Source organism: Protomyctophum parallelum (assembly GCF_964188405.1).
Source record: "Protomyctophum parallelum genome assembly, chromosome: 18".
Taxonomy (NCBI): domain Eukaryota; kingdom Metazoa; phylum Chordata; class Actinopteri; order Myctophiformes; family Myctophidae; genus Protomyctophum; species Protomyctophum parallelum.
In genome coordinates, this window is record NC_139716.1 from 9085561 (window position 1) to 9102722 (window position 17162).

The 17162-nt window shown below is 41.5% G+C and overlaps 1 long non-coding RNA gene across 1 annotated transcript; it reads left to right on the forward strand.

The window, feature by feature from the left end:
- Positions 1-219: 219 nt before the first annotated feature.
- On the forward strand, positions 220-8842 carry LOC310875741. Its single transcript, XR_014570681.1, has 3 exons — positions 220-343; positions 5576-5780; positions 8676-8842. It is a non-coding gene; the product is annotated as an uncharacterized lncRNA (long non-coding RNA).
- The last annotated feature ends 8320 nt before the right edge of the window (positions 8843-17162 follow it).

The following is a 17162-nucleotide window of genomic DNA, read 5'->3' on the forward strand; positions in this document are numbered from 1 at the left end:
TTCATGTTCTCGCGCGAGCCCATAGAATCCAATGAATTCCGTAAACTCTCGGATGTCCCTTTTCAATAGAAGTCTATGTAGAAGAGCCGCCATTGGACTGAAGCCCCGTGACGTGAACACAGTTGTCGTAACTCTGTCTCACTTTATATGGCTCGGCAGCAGGGCTAGTGCGCATGCGCACAGTCCTTGCACAGTAGTCCTATCATGTGCGTTCACACCATAGACGGTTCACACACAGCTAGCTGTTAGCCTGTTAGCAGTGTCGTTAGAAAACACTTTAATAATAATACTAAAAGGTTTGAAAGCAGTGTGGTCGTTGCAGCTCAACGCTGAAACACAGCAGGTAAGATGAACTGATTCACCTTGTTTTTACTACATTTATCTTTTATATGATTGACTTCTCTTTTAACATGGAACAACACGACGATCGTATTTATCTCATATCTGCTTGTTAGTTATAAATGATCCTAAACAAGCAGTAGTTAATACTAGCAGCAGTAATAATATTGTAACTTGTTATAACCAAGCAGTATTTACTAGTTAATACTAGCAGCAGTAATAATATTGTAACTTGTTTTAAGAGCACCGTCCTACGCACGGCTGCATTTCAAAACTGGCCCCCTTTTCCCCTCACTATGGGCTATATCTGGCGCCACCCCTTATTCCCTAAACTAATTTGCTATTCTTTACTATTTATAAAAAAAACTTTTAAAATCGTTCAAATAGCTGATCTACAAGCTCACAACGTGTAGATGTAGATCGGATTTTGATGAATTGAACAATGTGGACCCTGTTGTAAACAAGTGTAATGCTTAATTGGGTCGTCCACTCACAGTTAACAGTCTTTGTATTGAGTTTGTGCTTGAAATGTACTTTAATTCTCCAAACTGTTAATAAATATTTCAATCAATCAATCAATCGGCTAGTTGAACTATTTTAAATACGTTTAGGGTTAAGGGTGGCGCAAGATGGAGCCCTAGATGTTTTTCCCATTTTACCTCCTTTTATGATGATTTCCTGTTTTTGGTTACTATATAGAAGTGTATCTCTGTACGTCTCTACATGTTCTGATGTAGAAACGTGGGGGGGGGGTGTGTGTGTGTGTGTGTGTGGGTTGGGGGTTATGGGGACCAGTTTCGAACTGCAGACGCCCACCCAGCTAGCAAGTCATGGCGCGCCGCCGACGTGAGGCGGTCCCCGCGCGCCGCCGATCGTGTACTCCGCCGGGCGCGTGACGCGATGTGGGCGTGTCGCTCTTGATCAGCGTGGGCCGCGCCGGCCGTCGCGCGTGTAGCCGGTGCCCCGCTTCTCTGCCGCGACGTCAGCTACCGACGGCAGCAGCAGGACAGCGTGGAGCTGTCTTATGACACCCCCCCCCCCCCCATATATATTGCGCCCCCGCACCCCTCAATCCTCCCCCATGCTCACCTCCCTCCCACATATTTATAGAAACATAATAAAGCAGCAAATGTATACTTAATTTTGTTTCTTTATTAGGAAAAAAAAAGTTACAATGAAAACATTTAGACAGCCATGTTAAACATAAATAAAGGCACATGAACATAAAAAAAACATGGAAATATTTTAAAACAGACAAGTTTAGAATACAAGTGGTTGATTTTTATGTCATTTTGCTGAGAATGCACTTTAGGACCACACTTTGAGAACCACTGGCTCCTAAAATCTATAAAACAGTAAAACACCAACTTTCCTGAAACCACCAGAACATTGTTGGATAAGATTGTGTCCACAATTCCACAGTTTTCTGAAAAAGCTATGTTTCTATATCAGTGGTTCTCAAATTATGTCATGTCAAGGCCCCCTGAAATATTATGAAATTGGCCGCAGACACCTATCTGAAAATATCTTGTTCCAGGGACTACCCAGAAGCAAAGAGGAGTTAAAAACGTTTGCTCTGAAATAATATATATTCAAATATTTGCACATTTTCAGGATAAAACAAAATAGCAGGCCTACAAGCTCGTAGCGCGGTCCCTGGAACAACATATTTTCAGACTGGAGTAAATCGTTTGAACACCAATGATACAGAAACATCTAGGGTTTTCAGAAAACAGTCATACCATTTAAACACTTTAACCATCATTTTAAAAGCTGTTAGATTGTTGGCAGATCTATAAGCTCACGAGCTTGTAGATTTGCTATTTTTTTTTTATCGTGAAAATGTGGCCCAAACCCAGTGAACGTTTTAACTCAAATCTGCGAGGATTTAGAAGACATTTTGTGGAATCAGTTCTCAAGTTTAATTTCTTATGTCTATAAAACACCAAGTCTATTCTGTGTGGTTAGTTATGTAGGCCCAGTAATGTTGCAATAACAGTTACACAGCAATAAACAGAACACACAATCGAGATTCACCTTTTGAGCAAGAAATTGTGCAGCATACATTTGAACCCTTTTCATGCTATTGAAATTATTATTTTAGTTATTTAGTTATTCAGCATTTGAGCCACGGACCACCGTTTGATGAGCTGCCTGGCTGCCTACTGTGCCTGGTCGTTTCCTTCCTTTATGAAGCCTGACTGGTGGCCGCCAGCAGAAGTTCCAGAATGCACCCTATTCAACGTCTCCGGCTCTCAGACCCCAGGTCCCCGTCACTGAAGTCCAAGATCCCCTGGTTTTAGCCACTTTAACCATTATTTAAAAAGCTGTAAGCTGTTGAAAACGAGCTTGTAGATTTGCTAATTTTGAAACATTGTGAAAATGTGGCACAAATCTGTAAATATATATTATTTTGCAGCAAACGTTTTAACTCAAATCTGTGAGGATTTAGAAGACATATCAGTTCTCAAGTTTAAGTGCTTAAGTCTTTAAAACACCAATTCTCTTCTGAGTGAAGTCAGGAGTTTCTGAGCGTAGCAATGTGTGTATGTCCCCGTGTCTGTATTTCCGAGCACGGAAAGCTGGGTGCGTTCCTTGAGGTCTGGATGTTGCGGGGACCCCCACACGGTACAATGCAGGCTGGGTATAGGCTGGGTATAGACTGGATTCCTCTTTATCCATCACCATCATCTCCACTTCCTCCACGTGACCTCATCTGTAATTTGAACAAAATCAAATACAAAATTGATATGGATTGCATTTGTATAGGGCTCACAACACGTGAGCTTGTAGATCGACTATTTTCACCATGCAACCAAGTGTAAATTCAGGCATTCTGAAATAGGCCTACCTACCATCACTGCTGTGAAATGTGGGATAACGTTTTGATGGCTGTGAGAACCACTGCCTTAACCCATTTAGACCTGAGGACGCATCTGTGTCGCCTCATAGGTTTTAAACATTATTTTAAATGCTGTTAGCTGTTGAAAAATAGCAGATCTACAAGCTCATAGTGTGGCACAGAGTGCCACTGTACTCATCATAATCATTTCACTTGACAGCTCACCTCTGTATTGTCCTCGTCCTCAACCGGCTTTTCTGTGCCGTCTGCTTCAACAAGTTTGCCTGCCTCTCCTAATCCAACATCCTATAATGTAAAAACAAATAAAACAAATTGACATAACTCAATGCTTTCAGACAAACAAATTATAGACAAATCTTTATTTACAAAATGTTATGATGGTAAAAATGGTACACAGTTGCACATTGTTGGGTGTCCTTGGTAAAAATGAAAATGAACAATTACCTTAAATTAAAGAACGATGTCTCAGCTCTGTACAGCATGTCACCTTGTCTGTAAAATTAAATCAAATTCAAGTCAAATTTCTTTCAAATGTAACAGCAAACTTGAGGCAAGAGAGATTGTAGCATGCAACCTAAAACTACAACATTTCAGATGACCTAAATGACTGTTTCATGCTGTAATGATGCAGTGTGGACTGTGTGGTACCAGAGAGACAGCAGCAGGATCCAAGGGCCAATACTGTATATACAGAAGTTACACAAGATATATGGCTTAACCTTGTTATGTATAGCTGCTACTGTTGTGTAGTACTTTGCCATGAAGTAACTGGAGTATAAACCAGGGACAGGGCGGTAGAGAACGCAGGATTCCAGTCCTGAGAAGTTTAGAGACAGGAAAAGACAAAGATACAAAATTGATGTTTGTTTTCAGTAAAAAACGTTCAGTTGTTTCAAAAAGTAATTACTTAATTCAGTGGTTCCCACCAAATAACTGTTCAGACAGAGCAGAGAGTTTTTGTGAGTTCCTTTAGAGGAGACAAGAACAGAGAGAAGAGTAAAAGAAATGGCTCAGAACGTACCTGCATGGCAATGCTCATGTTGGTCACTGCATCTGCACCTGTAATAGAATAACAAAAAAAGTCTGTTTTAAACATTAGCCTACTATGTGATATTTTTTTACATTTGCAAGACAGACATTTTACGAAGATTTAGCCTTGCAGACCCCACATTTCCATGCTGTATTGATGTGGTAACATAGGATAAGTTCTGAAACAAAGAATGACAAAATAATTGATTTACAGCTAAATGCTGTTTATGTAGCCTACACAAGCAACGTATCAAATCTTATCTAATTAGAATAATTGTGTTTAAGGACTTATCAACACAAGAAGAAGTTACAAAAGAGGGGGGCTCAGAGTGCATCTACTAAGGAAAGTAGGCTTTAGTTTTTGTTTTGTCCTCAACGGCAGTAGAGTCCAGATTGGGCTATGGACCAGAGCTACCTTAATATAAAACACCATAAGGCTTAAGCTGCAGTAGCTTTCTCTTTCTTTCCAACGGAGCTAGATGTTTTTAAGCCTGTTAAAATAGCATGAGTTATACGTTTGCTAACCCTATCCCCCCGTCCAAACAATAGATTGCCCAGGTTGCTAGCTAGCGAGAGAGAGAGAGTCGAGTCGAGTCGGGCGGGGGAGGCAAGCCTTACGTCAGCGTGAGGAGGGGCTGTACATCGCTGTAAATTCACGAGGCATTAAAATTAAATGAGCGCGATCGTTTGACGTGAAGACAGCGGGGCGAAGTCCAAGCCAGCCCGGGCGTGCTACGCTGTGAAATAGACAGCGGGAGGCGGTAGCTAGCGGGGAAATGTTAGCTGGGGCATAGGTTTTGAAGGAATTTGAGATTCACATTTCTTAATTGCTGTTGGTAGGGCGTTCCACATTTTAGTGGCATAGGAGCAAAATTAATGTAATCCATTATTTGAGCCGAATCTGGGTTGCATGTGGTTTGTTTAACTCCCTCTGGTGTTGAGATTGTGGACTTGTGGGATTGTGGACATTTACATTAAGGAAGTATTTAGACAGGTACATGGGTATCTTAAGGTGTAGTGAATCTTGTAGGCCATTCCAGCAGCAGCCTATGGAAATGGGCAGGGGTGAGGTGGGTTCTGGGAGTGATGCCAAGTGGTAGCCTGACCAGTTTGTTTTGGGACATCTTGCCGTATATAGGTAATGGTATGGTCAAACCTTATAAAATACATTGCTCAATACCGACAGCCGGTCAGCAAGTGGACTCATTAATATAATATATAAGTATTTTTAAGTATATAGGCAATCTTTTAGGCCAATAAAAACACATTTCCCACTCCCCACCCCTGGCTGCCGGACTATAGATCTCCAGTTATTAAAGTCCTTCCTCATTCACTTGATTTCAGACCGGAGTCCAGACTGCAGGTGAAGAAGAACTCTTCAGACTCATAAGAACTACAATACCCATGATGCATCACTCCCAGGTGAAGATGAACTCTCCAGACTCAGCCAGGGACGTTTCTATTAAACAGGAAGCTGAAGACGTTTCTATTAAACAGGAAGCTGAAGACGTTTCTATTAAACAGGAAGCTGAAGACCAGCCACACCTCAGTAAGTTTCATGTTTTCTTCCTTTCTTTAATATGTTCTGTTCTGTGGGGCTGCCACAATGTCTTATTTTCACTGTACAATAACAATGGCAAGTTCCTGAAGAAACAATGTGGGCTGGCTGCATGTCATAACATAGTAGTATAAATTAGTGATGGGAAACAGGCAAACATCGGTATCGGCCGATTTTAATTGTTTTTAGATTAATCGGCATCAGTTTGATTAATCAATCAGACCGCTGAATTAATCGGTCTGTCTTTACAAATAAACAAGCCCAAAGTAACAGCTTGATCAGATCTACAAGCTCACAATATTAAATATAACAGTGTTTAGGTTAAAACTGACTTGCCTAAGCCTGCAGTGCAGACACCCTGTTACATGTATTTTTCAGAATGGATAAAATAATTATCATTTTTCAATACAGAATGAGATCATATCGATATCAGTTATTGGCCATAACGGCAATTAATTACATTGGATATCGATATCGTCCAAAATGTCTCTGTCACATCACTAGTATAAATAGTACAAATTCAGTTTGACTTGGTATCTCTGTCTGTGTGTTGTGTGGTTGAGGGTTAGTTCACTAAGTATAGTGTTTAAGTACAGATGGTGTAGATTTGCCTCCTCCGGATAATCAGATTGGAAGCACCTGTTTCCATTCTCCTAATTGTCGTCCGTTACACACCTGCTTGCATAGCTGATGGTAGTCAGGGGGTGGAGGGGTATGGGGGGCAGGAGTGATGGGTGTGGGGTGCTCCCCCTGGCTCAGGGGGTGGAGGGGTATGGGGTCAGGAATGATGGGTGTGGGGTGCTCCCCCTGGCTCCAGTGAGCTTGTAGATAAGATATTCCCAATGGTTTACACCAGAGGTTCCAAACCGCCGGTACATGTCCCACTGGTACGCGAGAAGGGAATCCCATATCCTAAGTTTTCCCGAGCGTCACCAGGACCTTTTCCAAAGTTGACTCTGTCCGGTTGAATGAAAATACCAAGGATTCGTCATCCACGCGTCACTGACTGTGGTTTTTAAACCGCTTCGAGTTACTTCCGTGTTGCATAACAGTGATGTCACTGTTGAATCCTTTGTATATTTACAGTTCACGTGTGTTCAGAGCAGCAGCAGCAGAACAACACCAAGCTGTAGCCTATTTTGTCACGCTTGAGCTAATGAAACATCACATGGTACGGGGTTATTATTTTAACAAAATGTAACCCAGCTTTACCTGAGTGCTGCATGTTTAATCAAAGTTTTCCACATGTCCAAAGTATTTTCTGAAAAAAGACAAAAGACAGCCTAACCCTATTTTAATGCTACTATCCTTGTTGATATAAAGCCATTTAGGTCAACGATATGACATTATGTTGATATAATATAATAGCAGCGCAGCAGGTAGGCTACTTAGGCCAGTCAATGGTCTTCCCCGTGGGTTAGGTTTTGGTATGCTGATGCGCAGCCCCCCCCCCCCCCCCCCCCCCCCGTTTGCCCCAGACACACAGGCAGACAGATTCACAGACTCACAGATACATTTACAGACGTGCTATGCTTGTTGATATAACAGCCATTTAGGTCAATGAAATCTCACAAACTGCTGTAGCGATGGTAGCTTAACAATCTATGTAAGAGAGTGGAAATCTTTTACATAGATTGTTAAGCTAACATCAGTCCACATTTCAAGCTTTCATTGTCAGAAGTGCTTCTGTTTCATAACGTCATGCTCTGAGTGGCATGACTAATTTACTTCCAAATCAGAGCCCAGGTGAGAAGTATCATGTTTTTAAAATTGTTTCAGAATTTCATGATTCAAATTAAATATTTGCTCTAACATCTTTATTAATTCTGTTGTTAAAGTAACAATATATTACTTCACACTAGAAGTAGGTCGGGAGTGGCTTATTGTCAGTATCAGCATCACCGGTAACATGCAGGAGGCTATCCCCGTCACAATGCGCTATACACCTGGGAGATGGATTCTGAGGTGGAGCGCCACACCTACCATCAGCTCCCAGTACTTCCCGCACGACTTGCTGCACCAAGCCGTGCTACTCATACGCTGAGTTGGCGGTGCCCGGGATCGAACCCATGACCTTGTAGTCCAAAGGCGAGAGCTCTACCGACCGAGCTACCCGGTGGAGGGCAGCACGGGTCCATAAAATTGGACCCGGTTCGAAACGGGACCGGTGATATCTGAACCGAACCGCTACGGATCCAAGAAACATTCTAATGTAACCGGAAACGGCCCCGAAATCTTTGGATCCGGCCCGAGAAGGATTTGACTGGCTAATATAGGCTAATATTAGTGCATTTTAGCGCACCGACATTCTTACCAGCGCTGTTGACAATCACAGCAAAACTGTCCCACATTTTTCCTCCGAGGTAGAAAGCCTGGTGACACGAGGTTAGTCCCACATTGCTAGTTGCTTTGCGCTTCACCTCGCTCGCTCAAGGGGGTCGTCATGATTGCATTATAGCCAGCGGGGGGGTCTATTTTTGAAACCTATTTTTAAAGTTGAATGGTTTAATATATAAAGCTCGGATCCTCACGGGTAATTTCGGGTAACTGCGTTCCAGACCCGCGGAAATTTGGAATGGATCCGACCATGCCCGAGGGACAAGTCAATATTTTGGGCCCGAACTGGCTCGGTTCTCGGTTCGGCTCTCGGGTATTCGCAGCCGGATGGACCCGTGCTGCCCTCTACTACCCGGACACAAAACTGCACATTACTCTTTTTGTATTTTGCAAAAAAAAATCTGAACAGTAATAAGCTGTAGTTGGTAATGGTTTAGTCAATCTTATCTTGGTAGGTAATAGCTCATTTAGTACATGGAACATGGAAGAAGAATGGTTTTACATTTTAGGAATCCAGTGTTGACCATAATGTTATGTTTCTGCTCCTAGACATCCTGCACATGTCTTCCCACTGCTCTGAGGTTGAAGTTCAACTTGAATCTGACACTGAAGTCACTGAAGACAGTGATGATTGGGAGGAGACCAGTGAAGACGATGATGACGAACGGCGTGACAAGAGTTTCATTGACTCAGGTTCTCTGAAGAAGCACCAGTATGTCCACACTGGGGAAAAACCTTTCCAATGTAAACATTGCGACAAGAGTTTCAAGTGCTCAAGTTATCTGAAAAGCCACCTCCGTGTCCACAATGGAGAAAAACCTTTCCAATGTAAACATTGTGACAAGAGTTTTAAATTTTCAAGTAATCTGAAGTCACACCTTCGTGTCCACACTGGAGAAAAACCTTTCCAATGTAAACATTGTGACAAGAGTTTTAAATATTCAAGTCATCTAAAGTCACACCAGCATATCCATACTGGAGAAAAACTTTTCCAATGTAAACATTGTGACAAGAGTTTCAAGGGCTCAAGTTATCTGAAGAGCCACCTCCGAGTCCACAATGGAGAAAAACCTTTCCAATGTAAACATTGTGACAAGAGTTTCAGTCAGTCAAGTTCTCTGACGCGACACCTTCTTGTCCACACTGGAGAAAAACCTTTCCAATGTAAACATTGTGACAAGAGTTTCAAGTGCTCAAGTTATCTGAAGCGACACCTTCTTGTCCACACTGGAGAAAAACCTTTACAATGTGAATTCTGTGGCAAGGGTTTCAGTTTCTCTACTCTCCTGAAGCAACACCTTCGTGTCCACACTGGAGAAAAACCTTTCCAATGTAAACATTGTGACAAGAGTTTTAACCGTTTAAGTCATCTGAAGTTACACCTTCGTGTCCACACTGGAGAAAAACCTTTCCAATGTAAACATTGTGACAAGAGTTTCTATAGTTCAATGGATCTGAAGAGACACCTTCGTGTCCACACTGGAGAAACACCTTTCCAATGTAAACATTGTGACAAGAGTTTTGACTCTTCAGGTCATCTAAAGTCACACCTTCGTGTCCATACTGGAGAAAAACCATTCCAATGTAAACATTGTGACAAGAGTTTCAAGCGTTCAAGTAATCTGAATTCACATCTTCGTGTCCACACTGGAGAAAAACCTTTCCAATGTAAACATTGTGACAAGAGTTTCAGGCGTTCAGATGACATGAACAGACACCAGTATGTCCACACTGGAGAAAAACCTTTCCAATGTAAACATTGTGACAAGAGTTTCAACTCTTCAAGTAATCTGAATTCACATCTTCGTCTCCACACTGGAGAAAAACCATTCCAATGTAAACATTGTGACAAGAGTTTCAGTGAGTCAGGTTCTCTGAAGCGACACCTTCTTGTCCACACTGGAGAAAAACCTTTCCAATGTAAACATTGTGACAAGAGTTTCAACTCTTCAAGTAATCTTAATTCACATCTTCGTCTCCACACTGGAGAAAAACCATTCCAATGTAAACATTGTGACAAGAGTTTCAAGTATTCAAGTAATCTGAATTCACATCTTCGTCTCCACACTGGAGAAAAACCTTTCCAATGTAAACATTGTGACAAGAGTTTCAGGCGTTCAGATGACATGAACAGACACCAGTATGTCCACACTGGAGAAAAACCTTTCCAATGTAAACATTGTGACAAGAGTTTCAGTAGTTTAGGTGAACTGAACAGACACCAGTATGTCCACACTGGAGAAAAACCTTTCCAATGTAAACATTGTGACAAGAGTTTCAGCAGGTCAGGTGAACTGAACAGACATCAGTATGTCCACACTGGAGAAAAAACTTTCCAATGTGAATTCTGTGGCAAGAGTTTCAGTTTCTCTACTCTCCTGAAGCAACACCTTCGTGTCCACACTGGAGAAAAACCTTTCCAATGTAAACATTGTGACAAGAGTTTTAACCTGGCCGGGAATCTGAAGTCACACCTTCGTGTCCACACTAAAGAAAAACCTTTCCAATGTGAATTATGTGGCAAGAGTTTTAGACAATCATCTGACCTAAAGGATCACCTCCGTGTCCACACTGGAGAATTCCAATGTGAATTCTGTAACAACAGTTTCAGAAATTCATATGTACTGAAGGAACACCAGCGTATCCATACTGGAGAAAGACCTTTCCAATGTAAACATTGCGACAAGAGTTTCAGGCACTCATCTCAACTGAAGGATCACCTCCGTGTCCACACTGGAGAAAATCCTTTCCAATGTAAACATTGTGACAAGAGTTTTACTAGATTATCTTCCCTGAAAACACACCAGAGTGTCCACACTGGAGAAAAACCTTTCCAATGTAAACATTGTGACAAGAGTTTCAGGGCATCAGGTGCTCTGAATATCCACCATCGTGTCCACACTGGAGAAAAACCTTTCCAATGTAAACATTGTGACAAGAGTTTTACTAGATTATCTTCCCTGAAATTTCACCAGTATGTCCATACTGGAGAAAAACCTTTCCAATGTAAACATTGTGACAAGAGTTTCAGTGCGTCAGGTGCTCTGAATATCCACCATCGTGTCCACACTGGAGAAAAACCTTTCCAATGTAAACATTGTAACAAGAGTTTCAGTCAATCAAGTTACCTAAAGACACACCTTCGTGTCCATACTGGAGAAAAACCTTTCCAATGTAAACATTGTGACAAGAGCTTCAGTCGGTCATCTCACCTGAAGACACACCAGAGTGTCCACACTGGAGAAAAACCTTTCCAATGTAAACATTGTGACAAGACTTTCAATTATTCAAGTAATCTGAATAAACACCTTCGTGTTCACACTGAAGAAAAACCTTTCCAATGTAAACATTGTGACAAGAGTTTCAGTCAGTCAGGTAACCTAAAGCAACACCAGCATGTCCACACTGGACAATAAAAAATATGTCTACTCTAAACGGTGAGACCTAAGTTTAAATAACTCGGTCACTTGCTAAGACACCATTGCATTCACATCATGGTGTAAAAAAAAAAAAAAAGTTCCTGTCTGATTATGGAGACATAATCTATAGACATGCAGCAGCATCCACTCTTAAATCCCTAGACTCTGTTTATCACTCATCGATTAGGTTTATTACGGGTGATGGCTATGGTACCCAATGTATCTTATATAACAAGGTTGGATGGCACCTGTTCATGTATATAAAGCCATGCTTGGAAATTGTCCTAAATACATCTCATCTTTTCTGAAGTACACCCGCACCCGGTCAAGTAGTTTCCCCAAATTCAAGGTACCAAAAGTTAGCTCTGAACTTGCTTTTGGCTTCTGTGGCCCTAATACATGGAACTACCTCCAAACGACATTGAAACTGACCACATTGGTACGCTTAAGTCGTTTTAAAACTTTGGTGAGCATACAGACCCCAACAATATGTAACTGTTAGGTTTACAAATGACTAAGAAACATTTCAAAACGATCTATGTAATTCACAATACAGTACCTATACATATCACCAACCACCAACAAGAGCTGTTTCGACATCGACTCATTTATCCCTGCGTAAGATCCACTATACCCGGTGCCTCAGTGGCCTTTTGAGTTTTATTGTTGTCGACAAATAGCCACTACAGCGATGATTTGATTGGCTGATGTACATATTGAGGATAGAAAGTGAGGGCAGAAAAAGTGAAGACGACAAAAATGATTGGCCGGAATTACATTTGTGATGATTTGATTGGCTGAGCATGGAATATGATGTGATAAGAGCGCCCCTCACTTCACAAAAAGTGTGATTTTTGTTCTTCTGCTATTATGAATTGATTACATAGGGCCTGAATGGAATTGTTTCGCAAGGACTCTGTTTTTGTGTTCTCCCTTTTGGAATCAGTGTTTGACTGAGCTGTTTTTACATTAATGTCTAATAAACTATTCAATCAATCCTGTCAATAGAGCCCTCCATTCTCCTGATCTTTTGTTTTTCTCATGTTAAACCTTAAAGGACAACTTTGGTTGTTTTTCAACCAAGGTTCATGTTTAGGTTATTAGAGAAAGTAAAAGATGAGTGTTATATATTGTTTTTTATTTGCTAGCTGCTTTCTTTCATTTTAACACTTTTTGGCAGGGGCCGGGGGCAGGGCTCGACGCTTAGCATTTTTCCAAGTAGCACGTGTGCGCCTAAGTTGAAAAATCTAGTAGCACACAAATTATTTTAGGAGCACGATGAAAAGTTATCAAATGATGTGTTTTTGAGGGGCGCTAGCCCCTCCTATATACAGCTTTAGTCCCCACACGTCTTAATATTTTCCATTGACAATGAACGGAGAAATTAGGTCAAAATTCCAATAATTATGACGTAAATTAAACCATGATGTATGATGATAAGAGTGCCCCTCACTTCACACAGGTGTGATTCTTCTTTAATAAAGTGATATGAGGTAGGGGCAGGCAATATGACAAAATATTATATCACAATATATTTTCAGAAATGATCACAATATTGATATTCATCTGGATATCATATTCTTTTTATATAATCTATATAATCAATTTGTTTTTATACTGATAGACTATTAGTTTGGTATGCAGAATTGCAGATAGATAGATAGATAGTCAATTCATTTTATGAATGGATGGACAGACAGACTATCCGTTTTTATCTTGCTGTTCCATCATGTGAGTGTGACATTTAAACAGTGCAGAGGCTACTCAATGGTGAATTAGTATTGTAACATTCTCCTTGGCTCTGACTGCTTCAGTTCAGACAGAACATCAGACATATAGGCTACACCTCGGCGTGGTGGAAGGAGGTGGTGGGGGGAACTTTGCCTTTTTTACGTTGCTCGTTATGCAGGCCAGTGAGGCCACTGACTAGCTCTGGTCCATAGCTCTAGTCTAATGCGTTGCATTTAGAGTTATGGACCTGAGCTAGCCACTGACTAATAATATATCCAGCCAGGTCGGTCATTCGTATTGCGCTGCGCACACGCTTTTAGCGAGGTGCTAAGCAAGGGTTGTTTTGGTATACCAATCAATCAGTCTACTCCATGTGCGTGTGCACGTGCACTCTTTACGTGCGCGGCTGCACGCTGTTTCACCCACGTTTGGTTAAAAGTTATATCATCAAGTGATGTTTTAACATTACAAACTTTCTAAATAACTTTAGTATTCAACGTGTCGGGGTCCTAGCAACTCCTTCTGTCTTCTGTGCTACCCTGCTGCGTTCGCTCCGCTGCTCAGTGGGGAAGAGAACTGAGCAGCAACACAGGGAGGGGCGGGCGGTGGGAGCAAAGGGGACAGATCTCCAAATGAACGCCGCATTGAGCCTCGACACGTTGTTAGCTTGTAGCTCTGCTCTGTTTGGCGAACGACACCGCCGTTCAGAAATATAGATTTAGGTATAGAACCGCGACTATAGAATGTGCACTTGCTGTAGACAGAGACTTCTCTTTATCACGATTGAATGGTCAAATCATGTAGTCGCACCTGTGCGACAAATTTAATTTTACAACTCGCACAGTGATATTTGTAGTCGCAAATGCGAGTACCTAGTCACACTGTCGAGCCCTGGCCGGGGGCATTAGAACAAGTGGGTAAATGTAATTGTTTTACCAAATTGTACAGCGATTTCTTAATTATTGTTTTCTATAGTCCTACTAGACCCCAGGAAATTACACCTGGCCACAAAAGATCACAGAATCTATTGAATGTGAAGTTGGAGGTGACAAACTGACATTTTTGGAAAACAGTGAATTGTATTCCAAATACTATAGGGATTCAGTTATTGAAATGTTAGCCCATGTTTTGAAATATCAGCTAATACCAATATTGCATTTTGAGGTCAACATCAGCCCATACCGATTTGATAAAATATTGTCCATCCCTAGATAAAATACTTTGGAAGTTTTCATTGTTAATGTGTGTGAAAAATGTATTGAATTAAAAAAATAAAGTCTGTATTCAGTTTGCTTTTTATTTTATTCTTATTTTTCTATTCTAAACCAATAGTTTTGATTGTATTCAAATGTCCTTTTATTGTGAATGCATCACACTTTACAGTGCTCTTAACCCATTTAGACCCCCATCTAAAAATATGTTGTTCCAGGGACCCCCAGGAGCAACGATTAGAGTTAAAAAAGTTCGCTGTGAAAGAATATATATTCAAAGATTTGCACCATATTTAAAAAATAAATAAAAAATAGCAGATCTACAAGCTCGTAGCGTGGCACCGAGTGCACAAGCTTGTAGATCTGCTATTTTTTTTTTTTTTTTTTTAATTGCCATTTTAAAATAGCCAATAGCTATTTTTCAATAGCTAAAGTATAACATAATGCTTAAAACACCAAAAGGGGTTTCCGCCCAGATGTTGTGTGTGTAAAGCACACTGCCTTCCTTGTTGAAATGTACAAATAAACATGCTTACTCTAACGGGCAAAGCAGTGCTGTAACTTCATTACACTGTTTAGTAAATCAATTCATAAATCTAAATCTTATTATTAGACAATGAATCAATTTGTATATTTATTCCAGAGTAAATTTGCCTTTTATGATCCAATAGAATAATAGAATAAAGTAAGTCTATGCCATAGACTATGGTACATGATGTGTATTGAAATCAGACACCTTGACGTCTCTCCATGTTGCAGTTGGCATACAGTCTGAGTCAGGATACACAAAGCAGCAGCAGATACAGTTAATTAAACACAGTCTGAGTTGGGATACACAAAACAGCAGCAGATACAGTTAATTAAACACAGTCTTAGTCAGGATACACAAAGCAGCAGCAGATGCAGTTAATTAAACACAGTCTGAGTCAGGATACACAAAGCAGCAGCAGATACCGTTAATTAAACATCTACTGATTCATGAACTTGGACACATCATCAGTGTTGTAAACCTGGGATCGTTGGGTGTTTCTGGGACTTACAACAGACACCCTCCTCCATGCGACTCAACCATATATACCATATAGTAGTATATATGTATAGTTTCATTATATAGATATTCCACCGTTACTTTCTTAGCTTACGCATGTTTCATGATAAATGCTTTTATGTGATGTATTCCCATGCTTTTTTTTGTTCTTGCTTAATGTAAATCGCTCTGGATTATGTCTGATAACTTAGCCCTGTTTTTGGCGCTCGCTGCATTTACAAGATTTCCGTATATAAACATTCACTCGCCTATTAATCTGTTTTGGCAGGGCGGTCAGCGTGCCTATATCGAACACACCGAGTGCCACCCTCCTCCCGACCGATAGGGGCGCGTAGTTGAAAGCCAATGGCAAAATAACACCTCGGATAAAAATGCTTTTTATTAAACAACGCGGGATGCAGAAATTCTAATCGCTGGAGCTGCTACTAACTAACACCCGTGGGACAAATTGTGAGTACTTTATATTTGAAATCTGAATGTTTATATATACGGAAATCTTGTAAATGCAGCGTTCGCCAAAAACAGGGTGAAGTTTCTTCATGACTCTCGTATGAATACGAGAGTCATGAACCATGGCTATAGTTGAGTAGAGTTGTGTTTCAGCAGAGCTGTAGATCTCAGCCTGTTGTCATGTATGTGTAATGTCCCTCAGAGCAGCAGAGCTGTAGATCTCAGCCTGTTGTCATGTATGTGTAATGTTCCCCAGAGTAGCAGAGCTGTAGATCTCAGCCTGTTGTCATGTATGTCTAATGTGTAATGTGCAGCAGAGCTGTAGTTGAGTAGAGTTGTGTTTCCTCACAGAGCAGAGTGACAGCAGAGCTGTATATCATGTTGTAATGTAGTGTGACTCAGAGCAGAAGAGCTGTAGTTGTAATGTGACTCAGAGACTCAGAGCAGCAGAGCTGTAGTTGTAATGTGACTCAGAGACTCAGAGCAGCAGTTTCTGTTATCAGCTTAAAGTCACACTGACTGAGGCTGAGCTGCGTTCAAGATAAACTGTGAAAACACAACCTGAGAGAATAACCTAGTAGTCCTAGAGCCAGGGACCCCCACCCTGACTATAGAATCAACCTGGGGACCCCACCCTGACTATAGAATCAACCTGGGGACCACCACCCTGACTATAGAATCAACCTGGGGACCACCACCCTGACTATAGAATCAACCTGGGGACCCCCACCCTGACTATAGAATCAACCTGGGGACCACCACCCTGACTATAGAATCAACCTGGGGACCACCACCCTGACTATATAATCAACCTGGGGACCCCCACCATGACTATATAATCAACCTGGGGACCCCCACCCTGACTATAGAATCAACCTGGGGACCACCACCCTGACTATAGAATCAACCTGGGGACCCCCACCCTGACTATAGAATCAACCTGGGAGTGGGGACCCCCACCCTGACTATAGAATCAACCTGGGGACCACCACCCTGACTATAGAATCAACCTGGGAGTGGGGACCCCCACCCTGACTATAGAATCAACCTGGGGACCCCCACCCTGACTATAGAATCAACCTGGGGACCACCACCCTGACTATAGAATCAACCTGGGGACCACCAGCCTGACTATAGAATCAACCTGGGGACCCCCACCCTGACTATAGAATCAACC